This window comes from Felis catus, chromosome A1 (genome assembly GCF_018350175.1).
Source record: "Felis catus isolate Fca126 chromosome A1, F.catus_Fca126_mat1.0, whole genome shotgun sequence".
NCBI classification, from domain to species: domain Eukaryota; kingdom Metazoa; phylum Chordata; class Mammalia; order Carnivora; family Felidae; genus Felis; species Felis catus.
This window is the reverse complement of record NC_058368.1, coordinates 18,322,871-18,349,250: the sequence shown is the minus strand read 5'-3', so window position 1 is coordinate 18,349,250 and position 26,380 is coordinate 18,322,871. Positions and strand designations below refer to the sequence as shown.

At 42.0% G+C, this 26,380-nt stretch overlaps 1 long non-coding RNA gene across 1 annotated transcript in view; it reads left to right on the top strand.

Moving 5' to 3' along the window:
* LOC109497596 overlaps positions 1–7,576 on the top strand; it is a 379,881-nt gene extending 372,305 nt beyond the window's left edge. Inside the window, exons 13-15 of the long non-coding RNA XR_006594206.1 lie at positions 1,267–1,549; positions 2,422–2,588; positions 2,717–7,576. This is a non-coding gene — a long non-coding RNA (uncharacterized LOC109497596). The remainder of the gene's footprint in view (positions 1–1,266; positions 1,550–2,421; positions 2,589–2,716) is intronic.
* Positions 7,577–26,380: the final 18,804 nt, after the last annotated feature.

The following is a 26,380-nucleotide window of genomic DNA, read 5'->3' as shown; positions in this document are numbered from 1 at the left end:
GCTACATTTTGTTGAATTATGCTTCTATCCCCACACGGAAATGTGGTAGACCTTAAATGCCCCGGACTCCTTAATTGGGGGTGGGAGCCAACGAGGGGATGAAGCTTTCTCTCCGATTCCTCTGTCTCCCCGCCACCCACTTTGCTGCTTGATAAGTTCACTGTGCTTCTAACACCACAGCCAAACTGCATGTTCTGTCACGGGGAAGGGGTGTGTGTGTGTGTGTGTGTGTGTGCGTGCGTATCTCAGGAAAGTTAGTAATGCCATCTGTTGGTTAGTGGACTGGAAGAATTTCAAGCTGGAAGGCAAGCTTTGCTGATGTTGGACCAAAACACTTAGAAAAGAGTGGTAATTGTCCAGTGGATGTGGTACTCTCATCGTGGACTGGGCTTCTGAGAATAACTCATATATAATTTTTTTTTTTAGAGAGGGAGAGAGAAGGAAAGGGGCAGAGGGAAAGAGAGAGAACCTTAAGCAAGCTCCTTGCTCAGCGCAGAGCCTGACGTGGGGCTTGACCCCACAACCCTGGGATCATGACCTGAGCCGAAATTAAGAGTCGGGCGCTCAACCAGCCGAGCCACCGAGGGGCTCCTCAAATATAATTTCTTAATAACAGAGCCAAAACATTTGCATGTCGAGAGACACGAGCAAGTGAAAGGGGAGGAGAAGTGCATCCAGTGCTGGGAAACTGAGGCCGTGTGTACCGTTCTTCATTCCCTAAGATAAACGCATTGGCGGGCACTTTTCACCCTCTAGCATGTAGGCCTGTTTCTTCTCCCTTTCTGAGCCTGGTGGGATCACTATGCACTCTTAAGGAGGTCCAAAAGGCTAACTAGAGACACTCAAGCTGTATTTTCCAAATCGAAAATTGAGACATGTGTCAGAATAGTCTCAGGAATGATAAGTGAAAGTATTTAAAATCAAGAGTTTTCTTTGAAGATTGTGACCGCAGAATTCTCTTTCAATTTCTGAATGCCGTGTGTGTGTAAGGTGCCGTGGGTTATGGTTCCAGGTAGGGGTTGTAAGTGGTGACCGCAGGTCAGATTTCTCTTCAGCCATGCAGTATCTCAAAAACTGGGGAACTTCTCATGAGCATCCAAATTTCGAACTTCTTTTTAAAAATCGTCAAATCTGGCAACACTGACTTCATAGACCCGCACGAAACTAAACGGTTGCTGCCTTTTTACGGAATACTTTGTCACACTCCTCACTACTCTCTGTTGCTTCACATTTAACCTCCTTTTCCTACCTATATGATCTCTCCAGGCATTTAAATCTGTGCTTGCTGATTCAGTCACACATACCGGTGGTTAAGGCTCCTGTCTGTGCACCATCACAGAAAGGATAGAGTTTCTCGACTCCTGTCAACTCACGTCCCACCTCAGAGGGCTGGCCCTCAGCACAGCGTTGGTCAAAACGTGACATTCCCTGAGACATTGGGAGCTCCAACGTTTATCATATGTTCCAGCTTTGCTTCTTTGATCAGAGAAGATCCCCAAAGAGGGAGTCATCAACAGATGATTTTGGTCATTCCTCGATGATATAAAATGTAAGACACAAACATCTCATATGCCTTGTTTGTTCTACTGTTCATGCAGCCAGTTTTGTAACCGCAGGAATCTTTTTTAGAAGAATAGATGGCTGGGTCTGGGGGTAGGACTGGGGGGTAGGAAATTGTTGGGCTTCCAGATAATACACTGGTTAATTATGGGACCTCTTATAGTGTTTTGAGCTGGTTCAGTAGGAGAGAAACAGGGATGAGTATGCCCAAGTTTAGAATTTAGAATGGTGTAAGTTCATTCCAAAGTGTGTATGTGAGTATATATGTGAATGTGTGTGTGTGATCATCTTTTTTTTTTTTAAGTTTATTTACTTATTTTGAGGGAGAGGAAGAGAGAGCATGAGCAGAAAGGGACAGAGAGAGAGGGAGAGAGAGAGAATCCCAAGCAGGCTCTGAGCTGTCAATGTGGAGCTCGACATGGGGCTCGATCCCATGACCATGAGACCATGACCTGAGCTGAAATCGAGTCAGATGTTCAACCAACTGAGCCACCCAGGTGCCCCTCATCATAGATAATTCTTAAATCTTCTATTTTCTTGAGAACAATATTATGAACTACATCATTTCATGTAAAAACATACCTCACAGATACAACATGTCTTTAACAAAATTCTACTAGAAAGTGAGAAAGGTATTAACATGTATCTAGGAGACAAATCAGCGTTTGTGAAAATCATGGTGTCATTTATGATACTTGTCAACTAGTTGTAGACCAGTGGGGGGGTACCCATTCATTCATTCCCTCATCAGCAGATATTACTAAACACCCCCTCTAGATTGAACCACATAAACCTTCCAACATTTGAGCTTTTAATCTATGAAAATAGACATCTCACATGGTTTCACATGCATCGTGCTAGGTGCCGTGTTAGGAATGGGGATAGAAGAATTAGAAACAAGAAGAATGGATTCGTAAACAGCAGTGCAATGAAGGGTCACAAGTGCCGTAATGGGAACGTGTAGAAAAGCCTGTGAGGACCCAGGGAAGGCGGAAGTCGGAGTGGGAAAGTCCATCGTGGTGAACATGGTAATCTTCTCAGTAGATGATGCAATCTTCTGTTTAAAATTATTAGTGGTATTAGCTAATTTAAACGGAGGATTCCTATTACAGCCCCATGTTAAGAATTCTATATTTATCTCATGTTATCCTCACAGACCCCTATGGAGTAGGAGTCATGATAATTCCCATATTTCAGAAGAGGAAACAGAAGAGTAGAGAGTTTAAGGACTATACTCAGATTACACAGCTGGTGAGTGCTGGACCTGGGATTCACCCTGTGACCATGTAAACACAACGTTGCCCTGGTTGTGAATAAATAGCAGTAACAAGAACAAAGACTTCTGACTTTTCAGGTCAAATCCGTCTTGGGACCCATAACCCACTTGGTTTCAACCCCTGAGAGACAGTTTTCTGGTACCAGTCTAGACCACTTGGCACCGAAGCAAATAGGAACATACTTACACTCACATTCACACACGCACGCACACGTATGCTCCCAGGCCCACTTTGGAGTGGACTTACCCCCTTTCCGAGACCTGAACTTCTACCTTCTGAAGAACACAATGCAAAGGCGGTAAAATGTGGTGGTTTCTCAAGCAATTCCCTATTATGAAATGGAACGAGAACGTTGCCATGATATAAATTCCGGGGATATTACATGAAGGAGCCAGCTACTGTTTTGTATAGTGATTGGTCCTCCTTGGAAGAATTTCAAATGGTCATTATTCATTGGCATAGCCTCGGGGAAGATGAGGGGGATAAAAAAAAATTGTAAGTGAGAGCCCTTGAGGCTTTTTATCAGGCGCCACCTTGTCATAAACACAATGAGATTGGGTTTCCTGGGTGTTCTCAGGGCTCATTATGCAACAAGCCCCTGGCTCTGCCCTTCCCAGAAAAGGTCCAGAAGCCACTCTTGCAATGTAGTCTCCCCGCTGACCTCAGAAGGGCATGGACAGCCAGGGCTCAGAGTGTGATTCTCATAGTCCTGGGATGGAAAGAGGACTCAGTGTGGAAGGGAAAACAATGAAGGAGAACACACCATCAGGCGACTGTGTCCACCACCTCCTTCTCCTACCATTTCTCGGAGTCCTGACCTCAGCCGTGGGCAGCAGTAGCCTTTGTAAGGAGAAAACCAAGACTCAAGCTCTAATGAATGGACTGACAGGTGATTCAAAAGAGGTGTCCTACTCCTTTTATCATGTGAGAATGGAAGTCTTCAACCAGAAGAGGACCCTCACCCAACCATGCTGGCACCTTGATCTTGGACTTCCAGCCTCCAGAACTGTGAAAAATAGATTTCTGCGGTTTATAAGCCAAAAAAAAAAAAAGGTATTATATGGAATATGTCAACCAGAAATGTAAGGAACCAAAAAAATGGGGAAGGGGACATGAAAAGAGACTTATCGTTAGTGAAAGGAAGATGATGGCCCTGAGAGGGGAGGGGTTGGCTGTGGCTGATACACCACAACCTGCCACGTCAGTGACAGCAGTGCTGTGAGAATAGGCAAGTCCCCAAATCGCACTGGTTTGGCACCATGTTTAATGTTTGCTTAAAGACCAGTCTCAGGGCATCCTTCGCTAACAGCCTTCCACACAGTATTTCACAGAGCCAGCCAGATGATGGAGGGTGACAGAGAACGTGCAAGATCACGGGTGTTCATGGGCCAGGCCCGAGTGTCACACATCACTCTCGCCTACATTCCTGACCTGGAACCGAGCCAGCGTGGGCCCACGCAGATACCAGGACAGCCACTTCCCAGCCATGACTGTACGCTGTAGAAGGGAAGCCTGAATCTTCCGTGGGTAGCCGCTGTCTTCGCCACACCTGCACGCATATTACGATACAACGAATGAACTTCAAAAGATTGTTTGAGAGAGTCCCACTCTCCAATCAGTCACTCATTTCAAGGAAGCACTCACATGGCATGCGATTTACAGCAGGACTGCTTTATCCTGAGGGTCAAACCACTGAGAAGGGAACCTGTGAGTTTACTGTAATTTGTGACCTAAATTATGTTTCTTGTGAATACCACTCTTTTTATGGTGCTCTAATTTTGAAACATTTTCTGTTAGATCCTAGGTGCCTGGAAATGTTACTGTATTAATCACTTTCAGAATTAGCATTTTTTAAATGGTAAATCGAAGTTTGTCAGGATGCTTTATTATGGTATCATGGACACTTCCTTTGGTTGATATATATTGTAGAGACGTGACAAAGACAGTAAGACCCATATCCGTATCTATGTGGTGTCTGTGTTTTTAAGACACTTCAAATTAAAAAGGGGTTTGCATTTAATGAATGTTTAAACGATTTCCTTTGTGTCTTGAGCTGTCATCCTGATCATTTGCCCTGTAGTTCTTGTTAAGCAGCAGTAGCAGAAGTCCTCAGACATAGAATAGAGGGGGCTATCTTCTGTCCGCCTGGAATGTGTTCATATGTGGTCATGAGGGGTCCTCTGTAAGCAGATAGTGGGAGCAGGGCATTACCAAATCTTTACAGTTCCAAAAGGTGAGGGGCCTTTCTCCATCTCATCCTTTCTGAGCATTTCAGTTCTGAACACATGAACAGCAGAAACTCTGGGTGTACAGGGGAGGAAAATGATAATTTACAGTCCCGTGTAAGATACTTATTTGAAACTAGATTGAAATATGTCTATATCAGATCTCCATTTTTCTGGGTATCAGTCTATCTGTATCTACCTTGTTTATGTTCTGTCATTATTCCCACCGAGTAAGTCTCATCCTTGTGATACAGTTCTTCATGTCAGGAATTGTTTCTTCTATTATTTTTATAACTCTACCTCTACCACCAAAGTGTGTGCATGCATGCAAGCACACACACATGCACACACATACAAACACACACACATGACACAGCTTGAAAAGGCAGCCCATGACTTGAAGTTGATTTTGATGTTTTCTTCTTGAAGAAGCAAGATATAGTGGCAAAAGAAAAGACCACAATTCAAAATGATATATTAGAATCAAGTAAGACAGTGAGTAAGTGATGGGAGAGCTCCAGCATTTTAGACAGCAATGGAGAAAAGTGGGGGAGCGTGAAGTGTATACTCTAGGTTGAGTTATCCTACGTTAAAGGGCTATTCCAGAAGTTACACTCAGTAGTTCAGTTTACACTCTATTTGTCAGAACCTAGCTACAGGTCCGTACTTGCTGCAAGGGAATCTGGGAAGCATAAATTTTGGTTGGGTGTTTTGTGACTAGGATAAAATTGGAGTATTTTTAGTAGAGAAGGGGAGAATGGGCTTTAGACAGGCAATTCACAGTGTCTAGCAGATCCAAGTTATGCTTTGGGGGCCATCACTGGAAATGGAGTCCTAGAACAAAATACAATCAGTTATAGAAAAAAGGCTAAACTCGGGGTGCCTGGGCGGCTCAGTCGGTTAAGCGTCCGACCTCAGCTCTCACGGTTTGTGAGTTTGAGCCCCACATCAAGCTCTGTGCTGACAGCTCGGGGCCTGGAACCTGCTTCAGATTCTGTGTCTCCCTCTCTCTGCCCCTCCCTGCTCATGCTCTGTCTCTCTGTGTCTCTCAAAAATAAATAAATGTTAAAAAAAAAAAAAGGCTAAACTATGTTTTCCCCAGTCTGAGTTGTCTTATGGAAATTTCAGCTCTGTTATGAGTTTTTGCTACAACTAAGGATTCCTGCTGTTGTGGTGACAGTGGTTCGTTGGAAAATACCACATCAGCAAGCAGAGGGAAGAAGCCATGTCAAGCGAAGACAAAACCCAAGCACAATCTTCTTTTTACTGAAACACACGAGAGCTTTGCCACAGCATAAATGATGATGACGGAAGTGTCTACAACAGCAAGCAGGGCTCACAAACACCACCGGACACTCCAGCGCTTGGAAGGGCGCTCCGAAATTACACACGGGGGTTAGGTATCACCGACTCGAGGGGGTGGAAAAAGCATTCTCGATCCTTCTCTGCCAGAAGAGGTCTCTCCGCATAGCTGGAATGGGGATGAGTGAGGTCAAGTTAGGCTCAAGCACGGCCCAATGTGAACTAAGAAAACCCTTCACACTGTCTGGGGAATGTTATCCAAGTACTTAAATTAGGCCGACGCCCTAAAACAGCCTAACACAAGAAAGACTTTGGTATCTCACTTCTCTCCCATGTCTTCTTCCTTTTGCCCAGCCAGGGGGAGTAAGTGGATTCATTGCCTGAGCAGAATTAGGTCAGACCAGAGCAGAATATCAAGCTGACAGAGGGGAGCTTCGTGCCAACATCGATTAAATGAGAAGGGAAAAGAAAGTCTCACTCTGAATCCAAATATGGGAGTTTAGAAGGGAAAAGGCTAATGTTAGGCTACTTAAGAATTAATACAAAAAGACGCATTTGTTATCAGAGAATCAAAGAGTTTCCATCCATGCGAATACTTTGTTGTAAAGAAGCCACGTTTTTATGTTGATAAATCTTTAAGACGCTCAAGCTTTAGCTGTTAGGCTAAAAACTGTTCATTTGTTTTTTAGAAAGCCTTCAAACACTGTGCATATTACAGCTCTTCAAATATATATCATGGCATACATTATTCTTGCAGAATTTTTTTGTTAAGAGTGTTCTGACTGCCACCTTCCACCCTGGAACTGAAAGAGAGGCTCTCCGTCATAAAGGGGACAGCTTCTGACAGTCTTGTCTCCACAAATGACAATCTCATTAATGATGCTAAGTTTATATTGTAAATATATTATCACCACTCTCATACCAACTGCTTATGTTAAAAAATAATTACTAATTAGTTCCAGCAAGTGCCTTATAAAAAGGTGGCTAATTTTAACTATTTTTCTTCTCCTTATTTCAGAAAAAAAAATGAGTGATTCAGAGAAAGCAATCTGTTACCTGGAGCAATTTAGAATTTTTTAATGATCTGTGATCAGAGTTTTTAATAATCTCATGAAATGGTGGTTCAGGTAACAAGAAGTGACTTGTAGCTTCCAGCTTGTGTCTTTATCCTTGAAATTTAATGATTAAGAATAAAGCTATTTTTTAAACTTTTTTTTAATGTTTATTTTTCGAGACAAAGAGAGACAGAGTGCAAGCAGGGGAGGGGCAGAGAGAGAGAGAGACACAGAATCCGAAGCAGGCTCCAGGCTCCGAGCTGTCAGGGCAGGGCCGGATGCAGGTCTTGAACCCACAGACCATAAGATCATGACCTGAACCAAAGTCAGACGCTTAGCCGACTGAGCCACCCGGGCATCTCAAGAATAAATCTATTTTCCCGACTTTATCTTTGTTTCTAATTTACCTCTAGGATGCCTTGTAAGACGTTGTCTGGACACCCATCCTACTCTCTCTGACAGCAAGCTAATATTCTTCTAGGCCTCTTCTCTTGCTTCCTGCTCTTCAGCCTCAAGCAAATGTCTGGTCCCCGTGACCCCCAACCCCTTGCTGTCTTTAGCTACACCTTCCCCCTGACTCGCAGCACCCCCCCCCCACTCTGCCTAGATTCCAAGATGGAATTTTTAAACCAGTCTCTCCCCAGACCATCTTGTCTTCAGCCACTTTCCAGCAAAACCCCAACCTAGGATCGATCAACCATCCATTTTCTCTACTTTTTATACGTTTCCCTATATTGGCTGTACCTCAGATTTGTGTTCTCTAATATCAGTTGTTCCAGAAACCCTGTTCATTCCCCAAGAGCTTATATTCCTCATTGTGGTGGGGCTGAACTTGACCATTCCCCATTGCCAGCTGCAGTCTGGCTCTGCCTGTAGCATTGCCTGGACGCCATTCTTGCCAAGCTGGACAGCACCTTCTCTTTGCCGAGGGTGTATTAAATGGCCATGAGTGAGGGTTCTGGGCTGGACCATTGGGGTCCATGTCCTGACTCTGTTACTTATGGGCTGAGTCACCATGGCGAGTTTCTTCACTCCCTTAAGGCTTCATCTTTCATCTACAAGACAGACGTGAAAAAGGAAGAAATAATAAAAGAATTAAGTGAATATTATGGATATGATTTTAGAACTGAAGTCTAATATCTTTATCTTTTCATTGCAGTAGTTCGTTTACTAAACCCTAAATTCAATCGCTGGCATACTGAGTTTAAATTTTCCGTCTCAGTATTTGTTTTGTTTGTCCCACCTTTTTCTGTTCCCCCCACCTCTTTTTTCTCCCACTTGTTTCTTGCTCTCTTTTGGATTAATCAAGCATTTTTTTTATTATTCTAATTTTGCCTATTATGATGAGTATTACTTTTATTTGGGTGAGGTTACTATCAAATTGTGGATTAAGGATTTGTTTGAGGGAAACTGGCAAGGATGAAATTCTTGATCTGTCAGCAAGCTATTATTCTTTTTTTTATTGAGCACCTACACTATAACACGGCCTCTTCAAAGCTCAGAGAATCAAGCAGGGAATAAAAACAATAAAAACTGCCCTCATGCAGTTTATAATCTCAGCAAAAAAGAGCACGGACTCTGAGGTCAGGCAATCCTGGGTTCAGAAACTAGGGTTGCTGGGGCACCTGGGTGGCTCAGTTGGTTGAGCGTACGACTTCGGCTCAGGACATGATCTCACAGCTCGTGAGTTCAAGTCCCGCTTCGGGCTCTGTGCTGACAGCTTAGAGCCTGGAGCCTGCTTTGGATTCTGTGTCTCCCTCTCTCTCTGCACCTCCCCCGCTCGCACTCTGTCTCTCTATCTCAGAAATAAATAAAAACATTAAAAAAATTAAAAAAAAATAAACGAGTGTTGTCACTAACTAGTTGTGTGATTTTAGACAATTGCCTATGCAGTTCATTCAGCTGAAAAGGTTGGGGTGACACTTTCCTCGGATGGTTATTATAAAGACTAGAGACAATGTATAGAAAGCTCTGTACAGTTGGGGCACACAGTATATAATTATTGTTATTACATTCACCAAACACTACCATCTGAACATCTTGCCACAAACTAGTATTATTAAATATATGCCAAATGGAGACCACTTTAATATTACTCTCACTGTCTCTGCCCACACAATGAAACTGTGATATATGTGTCTTAAATGTTTGTATTTTCCTGCACTCTGATTTTCAATTTTGTGAGCATGATTTACCTCGTGGTACATGAGTTTGCAATACTAATAGGATCTGGAATAATAATAACCATGTGTAACATATGGTGACATTCGCCATCTTCCTAGAGAAGGCAGATGTTTAACGTTAGTGTTATATTACTTCTGGTGATTATTATTAACTACTAAGTTTCACGTTCATGCAAAAAAGGATGGGTGAGGAAAGCAGGATCATGACTTTCAAACAGTAACATCTACAAATATATCTACCCAGAACTGCATAATTAATTAGTAGGAAATGTCTTTTCAAATTCCCTGGCTCATGACTACAGTTGTTCACCTTTGGAATGACTAGAAGTTCAAACTCTTTATAATTATCACCATGTTGAAGTTAGTACAGACACTTGTTACGTATTTTTCACATTTGAGTTCACCTAGACACCATGGAGCGAATGGCTCATAGTGTTCAATAATACGTGGTTTTGGTTGTACCTCCTAGGAAAATGCAATTTAGCCAGAAAAGAAGTGACTTATTGTTTTACCAGGGGAGGTCATTGGCAGGAGTTCTGGAACTTTGGGTGCCGAAGGATTGCCTGGGAGAAAGCAGGGAGTGAGGGAGTGTACTTTTGAAAGTTAGGATTGTTATAAATGCAGATTCCTGGGCCTCACTCCCTGTGACTCCAAGTGGCAGATTGGTCACAAATAATCTCTTAATCTAAAGAGGGAACTCAGTGGGGATCTTTCACTTCTAGTGGCGGTGCCCAGGAATCAAAGCTATGGGTAGGTTATCTGCCGAATTATCATCTTGGGATTTTCTTGGGATTTTTACCGTAGTTATTACACTCTACAAAAGCTTACAGCTGTACCTTGACCCCACTTTAATTTACTATTTCTATAAATGTTTATCTGTAAAGAAATTATATGAGCTATATTTCTTGACCTGAAAATGAAATCGTACATACTGATAAACTTAGCTATAATTTAAGGGGAAAGGATGAAATTAGAAATATCGAACCAGTGATTGGCAAAACTAGAGGTCAAATCAATTCGATCACAAAAGAAATGTATGAGATGTCAAAGAGCTCAACATCCATCAGACAAAAGAAACAGATAAACAAAAACTAATCATACCGTATTTTAAGCATTAAGGCACAGAGAAAGATACCATGGAAATGAAGAATGATGGTGAAGAAAGAAACATTTGATTTCATCTGGATGCCCAGGGAAGAAGTGACATGTAAGTGGACTTTGAAAAACAGGTGGAAAGTCATTGAACAGAGGAGGGAGAAGGTATATGGAAGCAGAGGGAAGAGCGTGAGCAAGGATGTGGCTGGGACAGCTGGTTTATTCAGGTGGGCAGAGTAGTAGAAACAGATTGAACAAGTAAGCTGGCCGAGTCGCGAGGGGCCCTGCATGTCTGCTAAGGACTTGGGACATTTCTCTGTAGGGAGCAGGGAACTGTTAGAGGCTTTTCAGCAGAAGAATGACATGATAAGATCTGTGTTTCAGAAATGCAACTCTTGCTGTGACACATAACCAAAATGGGGCCTGGTCTGTCCTGCCCCTGGACCTTTGTACATGCAGTCCCCTTGCCTGCATGCCTTTCTCCAACTGTGGCCCTGGTTTGTGGCTCCCAACTGTCTCATGCTGCATCTTCAAGCATCTGGCGGTTCACTCTGGTCTACTTAACTCCTGCTCATCTCCAGGTCTCAGCTTTAGATGTCAGCTCTTCCATGAAATCTTTCCCGGCAACCCCACCCTACCCCAGAAATGGGTCAAGTGCACCTAATATGTATGTGCTCCCCAAAGGCCCTGTGACCACCCCTACCAGAGCCTTTGTCCGATGGTAACAAAATCAATATGTCTTTCTCAATAGACTGAAAACTTGAAGTCAGGGAATGTATCTTGGTTGATTTTTACATAGATCATGTCTGCCTCCTCCCTTGTCTGACTTACATGGACACTCTTGATTTTCCTTGAATTGATTAATTTTTGGCACTGGCCATGGAGCCTGCTTGATAGTCTCTCTCTCTTGCTGTCTACCCCTTCCCCTCCTCTAAAATTAAAAAAAAAGAAAAGAAAAGAAAATATTTTGAACTGAATGATAATGAGAAGACTCTAGTCAAAACTTGTATATGCAACTGAAGTCATTATTTTTTTAATGTTTATTTATTTTTGAGAGAGAGAGAGAGAGAGAGAGAGAGAGAGAGAGAGAGAGAATGAGCAGGGGAGGGGCAGAGAGAGAGGGAGACACAGAATCTGAAGCAGGCTTCAGCCTCTGAGCTGTCAGCACAGAGCCTGACACGGGGCCCAAACCCATGGACCATGAGATCATGACCTGAGCCAAAGTCAGATATTTAACTGAATGAGCCACACAAGTGTCCCTGAAGTCATTCGTAGGGAGACATTTTATACTTTTAAATCAATACATACAGTTAAAAAAAAGAAGGGCTGAAAAAAAAATCAATGGTCTAAGTATCCATCTCAGCAGTAAACAAAGAAATTTTGTTAAGATCTTACAGACGTTTTAAAAAAATAATAAACATCTTTATGTCAACCAACTTGAAAATACATATGAAATAGATGAATTCCTAGAAAACCACTACTTGCCAAAGCTGATTAAAAAAAAAAAAAAAGCAAAGCCAAAACCCAAAAAACAAAACTCTAAACAGTCCAAAATAGATGTAAAAAAGTGAGTCTTAATCAAGGAGATAATGATGATGGTGATGGTGATGGTCTTTGGAGTGCTTTGTAGACCCTAGCTCCCATTTTTCCTATTGTGGGGTTTTTATTAGGCTAATGTCTGGATTCCCACCTTACCTCTTATTTATTCCTCTTGACAGGTTATTTATTTAACCTCAGAGCGGGGTTGAGGGAAGGTTCTAGGCATGCTCAGTTCAGTCTCTCCTTCCCTCAGTTCAGATCTGGCTTCCTGATGAGAGGAAGCCTTCTGGCCGGGCTCTCTGCTCTGCAGGTGGTAACCTGCTCCTCTTCCCCAGGAGACTCGCGATTGTCCAGTGATGCCTGTAAGTGGGAGGGCAAATTGTCTTCTGGGAAAAAAGATTAGCAAGGTTGCACGTCTGGAGACATCTTCTCTAACTGCATCGGTAATAAAAGTAACGTTTAGAGCTTCCTCTGCCCTCGCCCTGTGTTTATCTCTCAATTCTTTTCCAACCTGGGAAAGGAAGAAAGTCATATTGTTTATTGATCTTTTAAATTTTCAACAAGTCAGTGGCTCCATTTCCTCATCTGTAAAATGAGGTAATAATAGTATTAAATGGGTTGATGTGAATGAAGTGATAAAGACGTTGTCTCATAAATAATAAGCACTTAATAAATGCTACTTACTAGTTTAGTTTAAAAAACGAAACCCTTACTGCATGCCAGAACTGGGCTAAATGCATTATTACTGCATTATGTTGTGTAAGATTTACAAGAAACCCATGAGGTAGGCGCTGTAATTAATTACTCTTATGTCATACATGAGGCTGAAATTTGGGACAGTTAAGTAACTTTGTTGAAGGTCACACACTCTGTAAGGTCTGCCTTCAAAGTGCTCAGCTCTCCCTTGCGATGACAGGCCATTGGCAGTTATAAGTGGGTGAAACGAGAGAGAGCAAAGGATTTGCCGTGTGGGAGAAGCCATGTGGAGTGCAGGCCAGCTAATAATAGCCCTGAGTCCTGAAAGAAGCGACAGTAAGTTCATTACGATATTTAGAAGGATGTGGTTTAACAGAAGTAAGATTCAAAGTGACATTAGATATTCATGGAACTGTAAGCACGTCCAAGAGTACTTATGAGTGATTTGAATATCGCACCGCTCTAAGAGAAAAGATTTGGGGCTTTTCAGATGTCTCTAGCTAACCTTCGGACCCCTAACTCCATTCTCTTTGGTGTTTTAGCTCCACGAGAAAGTCCGAAGGGTTGAACCCTATCCCCAGTCATTCCCACGCAGGTTAAGTTAGATCACTCCACTCTTGCGAAAGGTTCCGAAGATTTCCTTTCCTCTCCTCTCCCACAAAACTGGGCTAGCCAATACCTTCTTTCTTCTCAGCATCACAAGCTTTTCCTAATCATTCCTGAGGAGAAGGAAAAGACCTTTTCGGAAGGAGTATATGATATCTGAAGCAGAGCTCGGTAGCGCTTGGTGGAGGAAACAGGACTTCTTTCAAGATGAAAACATACAGGCCCCTTAAGCAGATTTGGATCTTGCTGATATTCATGCAGGTGTTTGGAAAATCTTTACTACCTGAATCCGGGCCAGGAGCTGGAGAAAAAGATGTTCCTTACACTTCAGTGAGGGAGTACATGTGAGGGGATTGTCAAGACTAGTCATTTCAGGAGCCAAAACTGTAAAATTCTGACAAGGGAGCTCTGCATTAAATTTCAAAGTGCTGTTCACAAAAAGTCAAGTTGTCCAAATATCTGGAGTTAATGGATTAATCAGCATTTGGAACATGAAAACAAAATTAGGAACACTTCAAAGGTTGTTTTTTTTTTAATGTATTTGTGTGAAGTCTTGTTTCTTATTGAATAAATTTGACATGTAGCAATGTGTAAATTTAAGGTGGACAACTGTTACTCCAATACATTTATGTATTGCAATATGATTGCCCATGTAGCCATATTTATCACGTTACATAATTACAGTGCAATATTACTGTCTATATTTGTAATATTGGGCATTTGATCTGTATAGCTCATTTACTACTAGTCACAAGTTTATAGCCTTAAACACCGTTCATTTTATCCTCCTCCCATCCCCGGATAACCACTATTTTACTTTGTATTTTAGTGTTTAAACTTGTTTAGATTCTACACAAAAGTAATATCACACAGTCCTTGTCTTTCTCTGGCGTAGAAGTATTGTTCTTAATGACCGATTGTGCTGTCTTTGGGCAAGTATAAATCTGTTCTCAGGGAGCTCGGTTTCCCCATCTGCAGTGAGGACTCTATAAAGCATATTGGCATGTAAAACAGATTCTGCTAGAAGGCCCTTGACTTTGACTTTCTTGGATATGGCAGCTATAAAAACCACAAATACCTGAGCCAGATTTTCCTTGTGCCCGAGCTCCCTGCCCCAGGAGGATGTAAAACGCTTTTCAAAAGTACCATGAGCTCTGGTGAATTGTGACTTCCTTGTATTATATGGTACCCAGGTGGCTTTTAAGTGTTAACACAGCTTCCTCAAAACTGCCTCCCTGGGTCCCAAGGATTAACTAAGGTACTTGGAAGGTGAGATCTGCTCATCGTTTTAAGATTTTCTGTATTTTGTTAATAGGGAATCTCCAGTGAGGCCACCCCAGAGTTTCCATTTTATAGGAATGCCCCTTCCCAGCAAGAAAGAATGTTTAGGAAGCTAGGTGTGACATCTCCAACATGAAAACAATAAAAAAATGGTTCCAGTTGCCAATCGGAAACGAATGTTACCTTTCCAATAAGAAAGAGTGTTTTTATGAAGCTTACTCTAACATTCTTTAAGCCTGCCTTTCGGCAGTGAAGAGAACACAGTGAAAGTGTCTATGCACGCCTATGTTAAGACCCCTCCGTGTTGAGGTCTCAGAAGAGAACTGTCCTCTGTCCTTCAGTTGGCTTTACCATCCCTTGTTTTCTTCTTTAGGTAGAAATATTACCTCAAGTTCAAGGCTCGTGCCTTAGCTCAAGCCCTAGCTTCATGCAGTTTTACAGAGATTTTTGTAGAGTGAGTGTCTATGAAAATCATAGCAATTTGCAGTCTTGGATTACCCCCAAATACTAAGCAGAAACCCGTGTCTTTCAGCGACAAATACCACAAGCCCGGGGGAAAAAAGAAAACGTAGCATGTGGAAAAAGAAGGCAAATAAAAGGGGGTAAATAAAAAAGTGGGTAAAAGTACCAGAGGTGTATCCCCCCATTTCCAGAGAAACCACTCAGTCACCACGAACACTTAAACTTACTTGGGAACCTCTCATCAGAGGAGCAAGTAAGACTCTCTATCAAAAATCATAAGAGAAACATTCATTACAAAACTGAGCAAAACATGATTTTGCTCAAGCTTATCAGAGCAAGAAAAAAGGAAATTCTAAATTCTATAAAGACCTTTTCCAACTGCATTTGTACAAAATATATTCCATGTTGTTGATCCACACGACGTTTAAATCAAGGTTATTTTCAGAATGGTAACCTAAACAGGACTGCTATACTGTGTGTGTGTGTGTGTGTGTGTGTGTGTGTGTGTGTGTGTTGGGAGAGGGATTGCTGGGGTCAGAGACCATAAATGATAAACAATGAGTAATAATTGTGTGGGAGGTAAAACACATCTACCTTTTTATGCCGTTATATTTGTAATTTTTAAATCCCAGACTTGAGAGAGAGAAAACCGCAAGTTCAGTAATAAAAACTATGGTATCTGCCCAAATTTTGCAAGAATAAAATCTGTGTGTGCCAGGGAGTTTTGATGGATGATGAAACATCTTACATTTTGCTCTCAAGGCTTTACCAGGTCTCCAGGACCACGGCTGAATTACAGCTTTGAAATGCTCAGAAATGTACACTTGATTCCTTAGGTAAATTATACATGAAGCTATGTTTTAAGCGTTTTCTAAATTTATAGTTGCTTTAAATGGTATAGAATCCCAAAGTGTTTGGCCTCAAAGTAGAGAAAAAAAATTATGCTGATTTTAAAATAATGTTCTGTTTTTATTAAAACATGTACACGCGTTATGGGAAATTTGGGAGCTCCATAAAAGAAAAAGAAGAAGAAATCATGCAGAATTTAGCGCTCAGCAATGAAGACCATCGTATCATCTCCTCACATATTCTTTCCTCCGACATTTATCGCGGCCACACAGTAGAACGTTGTATGGATGTACCACGGTTTATTGAACAAATTCCTTGTTCTTAGAAGTTGAGGCTTGTTTTTGAGGTCTTGTCCCAATACATAATATGACAATGATCTGTATACGGATCCATTCGATCTCCTGCCATTAACTCTGGGCAGGAACAAACGCACATGAAGAGAAAATGAGAAACATGGCGGTGGCGAAGAAGCGTCGCTTTCTAGGAGGTCGGCTCTGCCTCCCTTAGGCCCTGTGGGCCAGTGCCTGACTCGCCTGCTGCCTCCAGGGCTGGGTGGCAGTCTCCTCATTCAGAGACCTGCTTTGGATAGTTTCATGGGGAGAGATCCAGAAGACTCTAGAAGAGTCCAGAAGATTCTAGAATCCAGAAGATTCTAGAAACACCTCGTCTTCCAGCTCCAGGAGGGCGGACAGCTCTGGGGATGAGTCTAAGCTGGAGACTGGGATCTGTGGGAGTGAGGGGCGGGAGCAGCAGGCAAGGTGGAAAGTCTTCTCTTGGCATGTATACTATCAACATATCCCGTTGCTTTGAGAAACACTGTGGCTCTCCCGCCCGGGCGACTCCTGGGGTGCTGCATGCCCTCGGGTGGGTGCACAGGGTAGTAACAGGCTGCTTTTATGATTCTTGTCTTGGCAGGGACAGTGTCCACCCTGTACTCTCCTGTTGCAAAATCTTCACTGAGTCCTTAGAGCCCACACAGCATAATTCCTTAGTCTGGAATTATGTAAATGAACTGCCCTCTCCCTCTCTGGCCCAGCCTCGCCGCGCCACTCGTTCTCAAAGTGCTGTCAGGACTCTGTGCTCTCAGCCCCCTGAGCTTGAAGTGTCCTTCCTCACTTTCAAAGTCTCCCTCTTTCTGTAAAACATCATGTTCTCTGTGGAGCCTTCTCCAAGAGTCCAGGCAGAGTTACCTTCTCCGCACTCTCGTCCTCATACCGGTCTCAACCTCAGGTTGGATGTCCCCGCATTGCCTCCCCCAGGACGCTGTGAACCTCTTCACGGTGAGGATTGAGTCTCTGTGTGTCTGGCTTCTCGGTAGTGAGAACAGAGTCTGACACACAAAAGGCACAGCTTTCCAGTTTCAATTTATTTTCACACGAATGGGTTGAATGTTTGAAGCCACCAAACTCGGGAATTTGCCGCTGAGGGACAGAGAGAATCCCAAGCAGGCTCCACACCATCAGCACAGAGCTGGACGCAGGACTCAGTCTCACAACCCTGAGATCACGACCTGGGCTGAAATCAAGAGTCGGACGCTTAACCGACTGAGCCCCGAGGCGCCCCTGCAGCTAAATATTTTTAAACAGCATTAATGAGCCAATATCCACCTTTATAATGAAGTCGTCTGTGCAATCCGCCTGACCTGGTTATTAAAATGGGGGTAAAGTCACAAAACAAATTTGTCACAAAACGATTTTTGAAGAATCTGTCGCTTTTCATTATATCCTGTTTTGAAAATGAACACCAAAGAAGTAACACAACAGAAAAGTCGCAGCATCATATTATCTTCTTTAGAAGTATGTATCTCTTACTCACCTTGGTTTGTTGAAGTATTCATGGGAACAGCAGAGAATCTTAGAATTTATGTGAAACCCAGAATAGGTCCCCACACATCCCCTTATTAGAAGGCTCGGTACAGTGGGACCTCAGTATAAAGATTGAGGTTGTTATCAAATGGTTACAAGTCCTTTCATAAGAGACTCTTAAAAACTGAGAACAAACTGAGGGTTGATGGGGGGTGGGAGGGCGGGGAGGGTGGGTGATGGGCACTGAGGAGGGCACCTGTTGGGATGAGCACTGCGTGGTGTATGGAAACCAATTTGACAATAAACTTCACATTTAAAAAAAAAACCAAATGGTTATAAGTCACTAATAGGAACGCCCAGTGAATGTTTCAAAAGTAAATATAAACTAACATATTCCTTTGAGTGGCTCTTAATAATTTTTTTCTCACTGAGTTCTTGGGAAGGGCCACCAAAAGTCACGGTGCGTGAAAGCCCAGAAAACTTCACGTGGTGGCCATTTTACGCACGAAGTGAAACAGTTTGAAAAGCACCTTCCACACACTTGAATTTTATTTTGATAGTCAGGGTTTGGTATAAGGAGAGTTTATCTTGGAGGGCACACTAAGAAATGAAGTGAATTTAATCCTACCGGATCTTGGTGTAAGGTGAGTTTACCTGCAGAGGCTGTCAGGGCAGAGAGCCACAGGGGGTCCCTGTGTTTGTCCCACCCATGCTGGGGCAGCCATAGCTCCCTGTGTGTGTAAGTAATTCTGGGGACAAGGACTGCATGCATTGTGTGTAAAGGACAGGAAGGCCCCCGGACAGAGGCGACCAGGGGAACACCACCAGTCCTGAAGGCTTTTCCAAGGGAATGTCATCCTTCAGGATTACAGAAAACGAGTTTCTAAAGGGAAAGCAACTTGCACTTGACTTACGTTATTTCCATGCTTACATTTACATTTTAGTTGAATGCGGACGCTGTGAGTATTTTTGAGCTTTCTTCCACTTGAAAGTCATTTAAACGAGAGCCTAGATAAGTAAGATAGAGATGGGAACGTGCAGGAGGGGCACCCACGATGGGTTTCTTCCGGGGAAGACCCCAGGAAGTTGAAGGTTGACATAACACAGGGGCATATACTAAACGAAACAGAACATCACAGTTCTTGAAAAGTATAGAGGCATCACACACAAAATAGAAGACCAGTCCTAGAGGAAAAAAATCCTGACGTTGTTAACAGTCTGTGCCTCTGGGTAGTGAAGACAGAGGGAGACTTAAACTTTTTATTTTGGGCTCTACGTCTGGATCTTTTAAAAAATACTATTATATGCATGCCTTGCTTTTAGTCAAGGAAGAAAACCTTAAAGTAACTCTAATGGGTACACCCTTTAAAAATAAGCAGCTTTGATTTCAGGTCCTCAGGCTATGACTCAATGTGTTGAATCTTTTAAAGACGCTGCCTTCGTAGTCTGTGTAGCACTAAATTGTTGCTGTTGTTTCCATTAAACATCTATTAACTGTACCAAAATGCTCTATAAAATAAAAACGAGATACTTATAGCAATTTCCTTAAAATCTAAAAACCAACGAAAGAGAGAGAAAACAATGGGGCTTATCTTTTCCCCCACAAGTCACCTTGTTTTCATGTGTCCTCAAATTCATCTAATGCATGAACCTTTCAACTTAAATGTAATATAAGCAAAGTACAAATAATTCCCAGTGATAGCACTCGTAAAGAAATGCCCCATAAAATCATGGTATTTGTATTCTATTTCATGAAAATGTAATTCCCCCCGCCCCCCTCCCTTCTTCAACCCAGGTGAAATGAGATTGGGTCTTACCAAAGCATTTTGTTTATTGTTCCCTGTTTATTAATAGGGGACCAATAAAGCCTTTTAAATGAAATGTAATTCAATAGAATTAGTTTGAAAATAAGTAGAGCACGTGTGGTTAACTTTGCTTTTGAAATTACCCTATCAGGTGCAGATCTTTGTAATTAAAGAATCCTAATTCACAATTCTCTGAATCACTGCATTTGGCAGGCAAATGCCAGTAATTTTCATTTCACAACACAGTGCCTCAGACAGTAATAAGCCAGAACGAAACACATGCAGGTTTAATCAGGTAACAAAGCATGTCAAATACTTATCCTGAAACAAGGGAGTCTGGCACATGAAGTGTGAGCCTCCGAGAAGTCCCTTAGGGGATGTTATATTCTCTGATCTGTACCTTTTCACAGCTTCTGCTGACACCTTTAAGAGCAAAAAAAAAAAAAAAAAAAAAAAAAATCCCGAATGGGCGTCAGTATTCAAAACAAATCACTCTCAATGGGACTTCTGGGAGCCAAAGACACAAACACAGGTGCACACACACACACATGCATAAATGCACACATACGCACATTCATTCACCGATGAGTATCCATGCGAGTATAGATGCAGATAATTTTTTTTAAAAAAGGTACTTAAAGAATAGTCTTTGCTGATCATCAAGTAACCTTGGTTTAAATGCCATAAGAAGGGGGAAAGAATGCTACATTTAAATTTTAGGAAACTATATAAAAGTTCAACTTTTTGGTCTCTAGGGTTCCCAACTAGCTGTCTTAGAACCCAGAAACAACCTATCAAAGTGTTGCTTTTAGACGGAGAATCACAAGGCAGGAAGACTTTCCATGGCTCTGTTATAGCAGCCTGGGGATCCTGACTAAGGGACCTGACACCTAAAATCTATGGACTATGGAGCAACCAAGGGGCTAGTGAGCAGAAACGTTTGTAAAATACATCACTGTAGCCTACATTCAAAGGTAAGTCTCATCCACCAAGTGGACATGATCGCCCACAATAGTGCCTCCCTTAGACCTAGAGAGCCAGGGTGGCCAGCCTCGAACCCTCTTTTTGCTCTGCCTCTCCCTGTGGGGTGAAGAGTCCGTAGGGCCGGGGGGAAGAGCCCATCAGAATCCCTGTCACGAAGGTTGGGGCATGGGGTCCCCAGAACACACACCCTCACCTCAAACAACTGGAAGTCATTTCCAAGGTCCTTGCTGTCTTTTTCTGAGGTCCATCCTCCTGAGGGCAGAGTTTATTGCTGGGGTACATACTCTAGGCCCAAGGTGGTGGCCAAAGGCTGATTGTTGGAGTGGCTATGACTCAGATCTTGGGTTCGGGTAGCCATAAGTATGTGCTCTATGTCTTTGGTGAGGTAGATAGAATATAAGCAGGAGAGAACTGGGAGTTAGCCCTGGGTGGAGGCAGGTGGATCTATTTATTCACTTTCCCCAGCCCCACATCATTAGGAAAGGACCTGGCCACATTTCTGCTGAGAAAACCTTGTGTAGGTTAACCTGAGGCCTCAGGATCTCAACAGGATGATGTATTTAGCTCCTTTCCAATCTCCTTTCTAGTCATGACCAAGAAGCTCTCCTTGGTGGCCTTCCATGGTTATCTGACATTCAATGACAAACTTATTTTCAACTGTAGTAATGAAACAAAATGAAATATAAAAATGCCTAGTAAAGAAACATAGTGAAGATTTTCTTTTCCTGGTCATTGTGTACATATAATCAAGCCAGTTGAAAATTAAAGTTTTACAGTATGAGCAGTTATGCAAGTAATGGGTGAAAACTTTATAAGTACAGTAGTTTTTGAAAAAGAGGGGAAGCATATCTACATATTTGTTGCAATCATGAGCATACATTTCAGTCTAATAGCAAGTACATCAAAATTACATGAGTAATAATTTAAAAATTTTGACACCAAAAGTCAAATATTTCAGTTATAAACTAAGATTGGTGTTTACCAAACAAAAATAGTATGGTTTGCAATTTGCACCTTATTTCTCTGTTTTAAATTTTAAACACGAATGAAAGTGCTGCATAGTTACAATGAATGACAGAATTGAAATGACTGAAATCTGTTTCTTATTCTTTCCACTCACTATGTGTTATGGACGGAATTATATCCCCTCCCCACCAAATCCATATGTTGCAGTTCTAATCCCCAATGTGATTGTATTTGGAGATGGGGCCTTTATGGAGGTAACTAAGGATAAGCAATGTCATGAGGGTAGGCCCTGACCTTGTAGGATTGCTGATGTAATAAGAGAAAGACACTGGACATCTGTCTCTGGCTGTGCACAGAAGAGAGGCCATTTGAGGACTTCGTGAGAAGATGGCCATCTACAAGTGGAAGAGAGAGGCCTCAAGAGAAATCAGTGTTGCTAGCACTTTGATCTTGTACGTCTAGCCTTCAGAACGGCGAGAAAATTGTTATGTTTAAGCCCCCTAGTCCGTGCTATTTTGTTATGCAGCCCAAGCTGACGAATATCCCATGATTGTTTTTTTATTGTTTGTTTTGTATCTATTATTTAATTGCAGGAATGTGTAGCACCGTAGAAAATGAAAAGTACACTGTCACTGAAACAAGCTTGAACAATTCCAAATCGCTAGCCACAGACTCTTGAAAGAAACTGTGCTGCTCAGTTGGCGTGGGTGGGGGCCGGTGGGGAAAGGGGGATTCTCTTCATTAAGTTCTACGTAAAACACCGTGCTTAGTAAAGAACGCATAATCAAAGCATGCTAATTTGATATAATACTTTTATGTGTAAAATCAATAAAAACTTCAGCAATTATTCTAAACATTAGAGATGAAAAAAGATTTTTTTTTAGGAAGGCGTGTTTTATCACTGACATTTTTAGAAGTGCCAGTGCATGGAGATAATAAAAAACAGACAGACTTGCACCTGATTTTATCGCTGCTTGTAAATTCTCTACAAATCCCGTACCCCTTTATTACCTGCATTCAGAAGGACCACTTCCACAGCTCTACCTTTGATACCCCACTGTCCCTCCTTTTTCTGGATCTTCTGAGAAGCAGCCATTGGCCTCATGGGACAGTAGCTATAGTCATCTCAGTGGGTCTCACATCACATGAGAACTCAGGCATCGTGATCCCCGAAGGAAGGGAACTGACCATCTGCCACTCTAACTTCAGGGTTGAAGTAACAGTTCCTTCAGGTTACAGCGGTCCTGCATCACATGGGAGGAGAAGAAAAGGAGTGGTAGAAAATACATTGAGCCTCTGTCCAGACTTCTTTGTCAGCAAATGATAAAGGAGTCTTTTGGGGGTCTATTTTCAGGTGGATCCCTTGGATTCTGTTATTATAGCAGGTAGTACTAATAGGTAGAAGACTATGGGCTCCAATACTAATATTCCATGTGATTTACTAGCTTGCTGAATTTTGGCATCTCCAGTGTTACTTAGAGCTGAAAAGGTACATTGAGACTGTGTTTAGTCATTGGCAAGCTATGGAGCCAAAAGGAGCTTTGGTTGCTTTTAAGAGCCACAAGGGGAAGTCTGGTTGCTAAAAGGAAAGGAAGATAAGAAATTCTAGCTCTTTTTTTAAGAAGGAGCTTCAAGCAATTCTGTTGCGGAAAGCCCTACCATTCATCTCTGATTTAATAATTACATTTTCCGACAGTTCCCCTCCTCTACCATATCACTTATTAGCTGAGTGCCAGCTATCTCTTTGGTGTAGAACAGAACTCCACCCCTCCATCTCTTGGAGTAGAAAATTCCAGAAAGATGGTGCTTGGGGGGAGCTGGAGAGTCCGGTAAACAAGCCATTAAAATGATGTTTAAAAACAAACAAAAAAAGATCTGTCCATTTCAGAGCTAATGTGTATTTCAAAACAATGGAGGGATTTGAAAAAAACCTACCAGCTGGACTCCTAAGGGGAAACGATGCCTGGTACGTAGCAGGTGCTCAGTAAATAGGTATTGAGTGAAGGTTCTCAGCTCCTTAAAAGAAAGCAAGGATTTACTTAATTTTCGGCTAATTGTTTAAAAACAAAGACTACACGAATATGTCCATTTTTCACTCTCATACTGGCAAGCTTTATGACTTAAACAAAAGGAAGAGGAAGAAATGGAGCTTCGGTGAGTAGTGGTGTCCATGAGTGGCAATGACAGAATTGGTAGGAAGAAGGGAAATCCCGGAGTCTGAATCTGTGGCCTGAACCAGACTCTTGAGACATCTGGTGGGACAAACAATTCCTCGGGAGAGGTCAGGCCACAGATCAGAGCACAAAGCAGCCTGCCCTTGGATGGCGAGATAAGGTGACATATGGCGGAGGGAAAGAGACCCTTCTAGGCCCTTTCAACAGGGCCAGCTAAGGGGTGGCCACAGATGTGTGGACAGCCAAGGGACTTGCAGAACATTGGGCTTTTTTCCCACCTCATCTGGAGCTCTCCTTCTTGCCAGATAACCTGGCAAGTCAGTAAGTCTTCCTAGACCTAAGGAAGGAAGGTGTAACTCAGCATTCTGACCAATGATCTAATCAGATCATCGACCCAAAATGCCTGAAGTCAGAAAGTCATCACCTATTGCCAAAACATTTAGGTTTCCAAAAGGTGGCTCTGAGTAAATTGCATCCTTCTGAGGGCAGTGATAACCACACTCAGAGTGTGCTGTCTTATTCACTTTTTATTATAACTAGACACCAGGTAACAGCTTGGCAGAGACATTGTAGAGTAATTTCAACTGCAGATAACTGGGTAGAATAGAAATACTTCAAAGTCCTTTCTTAGGCGGAGATTCTTTTGTGTGACTGCTTTCTATTCTCACCTTACATTCCCATATTCCACTCCATTAACAGAGGCTGGGACCAAGTACGTATAAATGGATGATGTTCAAGTCAGACATGGAAGGAAGAAACATCTAACCACCGCCGCCCCCTCCTCAATCTATTCCCTCTTCCTTTGAGAAAAGCGTCGTATCAGTAACAAAAGTTCAAGGTAAGCATCCAATAGTGTCACTAGTGTTTTATTTTTGGTGAGAGAGGCTTCCACAAAGTGTAATCCAGAGCTAAATCCAGAAGGTCATGTTCCCTGAAGCTCTTTCCTAGATAAACGATATTATCAAATTGCCATTTTCTACCCAGCTTTGCAGGTCACCAGATTTCTCCTAGTCCAGAGACCTTGAAGCAGAAAACAAAAATGGGGTAATCTTAATCATGTGACCTTGTTGGGGGCTCAGTGCCTGCTCTGTCCCATGAAGAGTGAAGAAACAAAAGAGTCCATTATGCACAGTGTCCCCAACACGAAGCTACCCCAGAGTGTGTTAAGTTTTTTCTTTCAGTAAGATTTTGAATGAGAAAAATAATCTGATATGGTTCCACAAACAACAAATTTTTAAACTTTGTGGTGAAGGCCAGGTGCTTATTTCCTCCGACCTTGACCATGGCCAACATGCTCCATCAAAATAACCTTGGGTTACCGGGTATGGATGCATGGGCTTGGAGAGAAATAATAACGGCAAGGACTTGGTAAAAACAGTAATAAGAACAAGATGGAAGAAAAGCAACAAACTGCACCAAAATGGAATGTTCCATTCAGGAAAAAAATCTTCATGGATTTTTTTTTTTTAGATCCACTATTTTGGACTTTCAAAAGTGAAGGCAACATGTTCTAAAATGCTTGGACTGAGCTCAAACAGACTGTGTCATTTCATCTTGACAGAGATCTCTTCCAAAAAAGACTCACTGAACTACTCTGGATATGAATTAAATTCCTTCTGTTGAACAATCTCAACTTTTAAATATTTGGGAGAAAACTCAAGTTGACCCAAAACGCATTTTTTTTTCTTGCTTGATATTCCTTCTGTATGATGCACTGTTATTAGTGAGGGTTTAACATTTACCTTTAACTTACCAATTGCTTATTGGAGAAAAAGTGATGATGGCAGTCAAACAGGAAAGTACTACAAATTAAGTTTTTGTTTTGTTTTGCTTTTTGCCCATTAAACTTTAGACTTCATTTTTTTTTACATTCTATAATATGGTTCGGCATTGGCAAATTTACTTGTTTCTTTGACAAAAATTATTTATTATGTATCTAACATATACCAATTGCTAAGTACCAGTAATTCAGACAGAAAGGAAGGAGACTCCTTTGTTTCAAGGGATCCCTGGCCTGTCGAGGGAGATACATTCACAAGCCAGGGATGACAATACAGGATAATACCTGCCTCTTTAAAGGAGGAGAGGGGACAGGAGAGGGGACAAATGAGCCTGTACTGTGTGGGGAACAGAGATCTCAGGGACTACCATGAAAATGTGATTTGTCCATAAAAATCACTGTGGCGATGATTATAAAAGAAATGATCCAAAGGCCCATGCTAAAATATCTTATGAAGTTATACATCAGTAAGTGTTCAATGCGTCATGATATGGATAATTTTTTAAAAGTTAGTAAAGTATTCAATCATTTGCTGCTAGTATATTTCCTTTCTTCCTTTTTAATAAAATTGAAGAAAAAAGGACATATTCATGTGTATGCAAAGTCACTTCAGCTCAAAATAATATTCATTCGTCCATGAATGGAAGGAACAGACACTGAGCAGCCTGCAGAAGGCGCTAGAATTTCTGTTACATTCGGCCCTTTACACACTCATTTTCAAGAGAACTGTCTTACT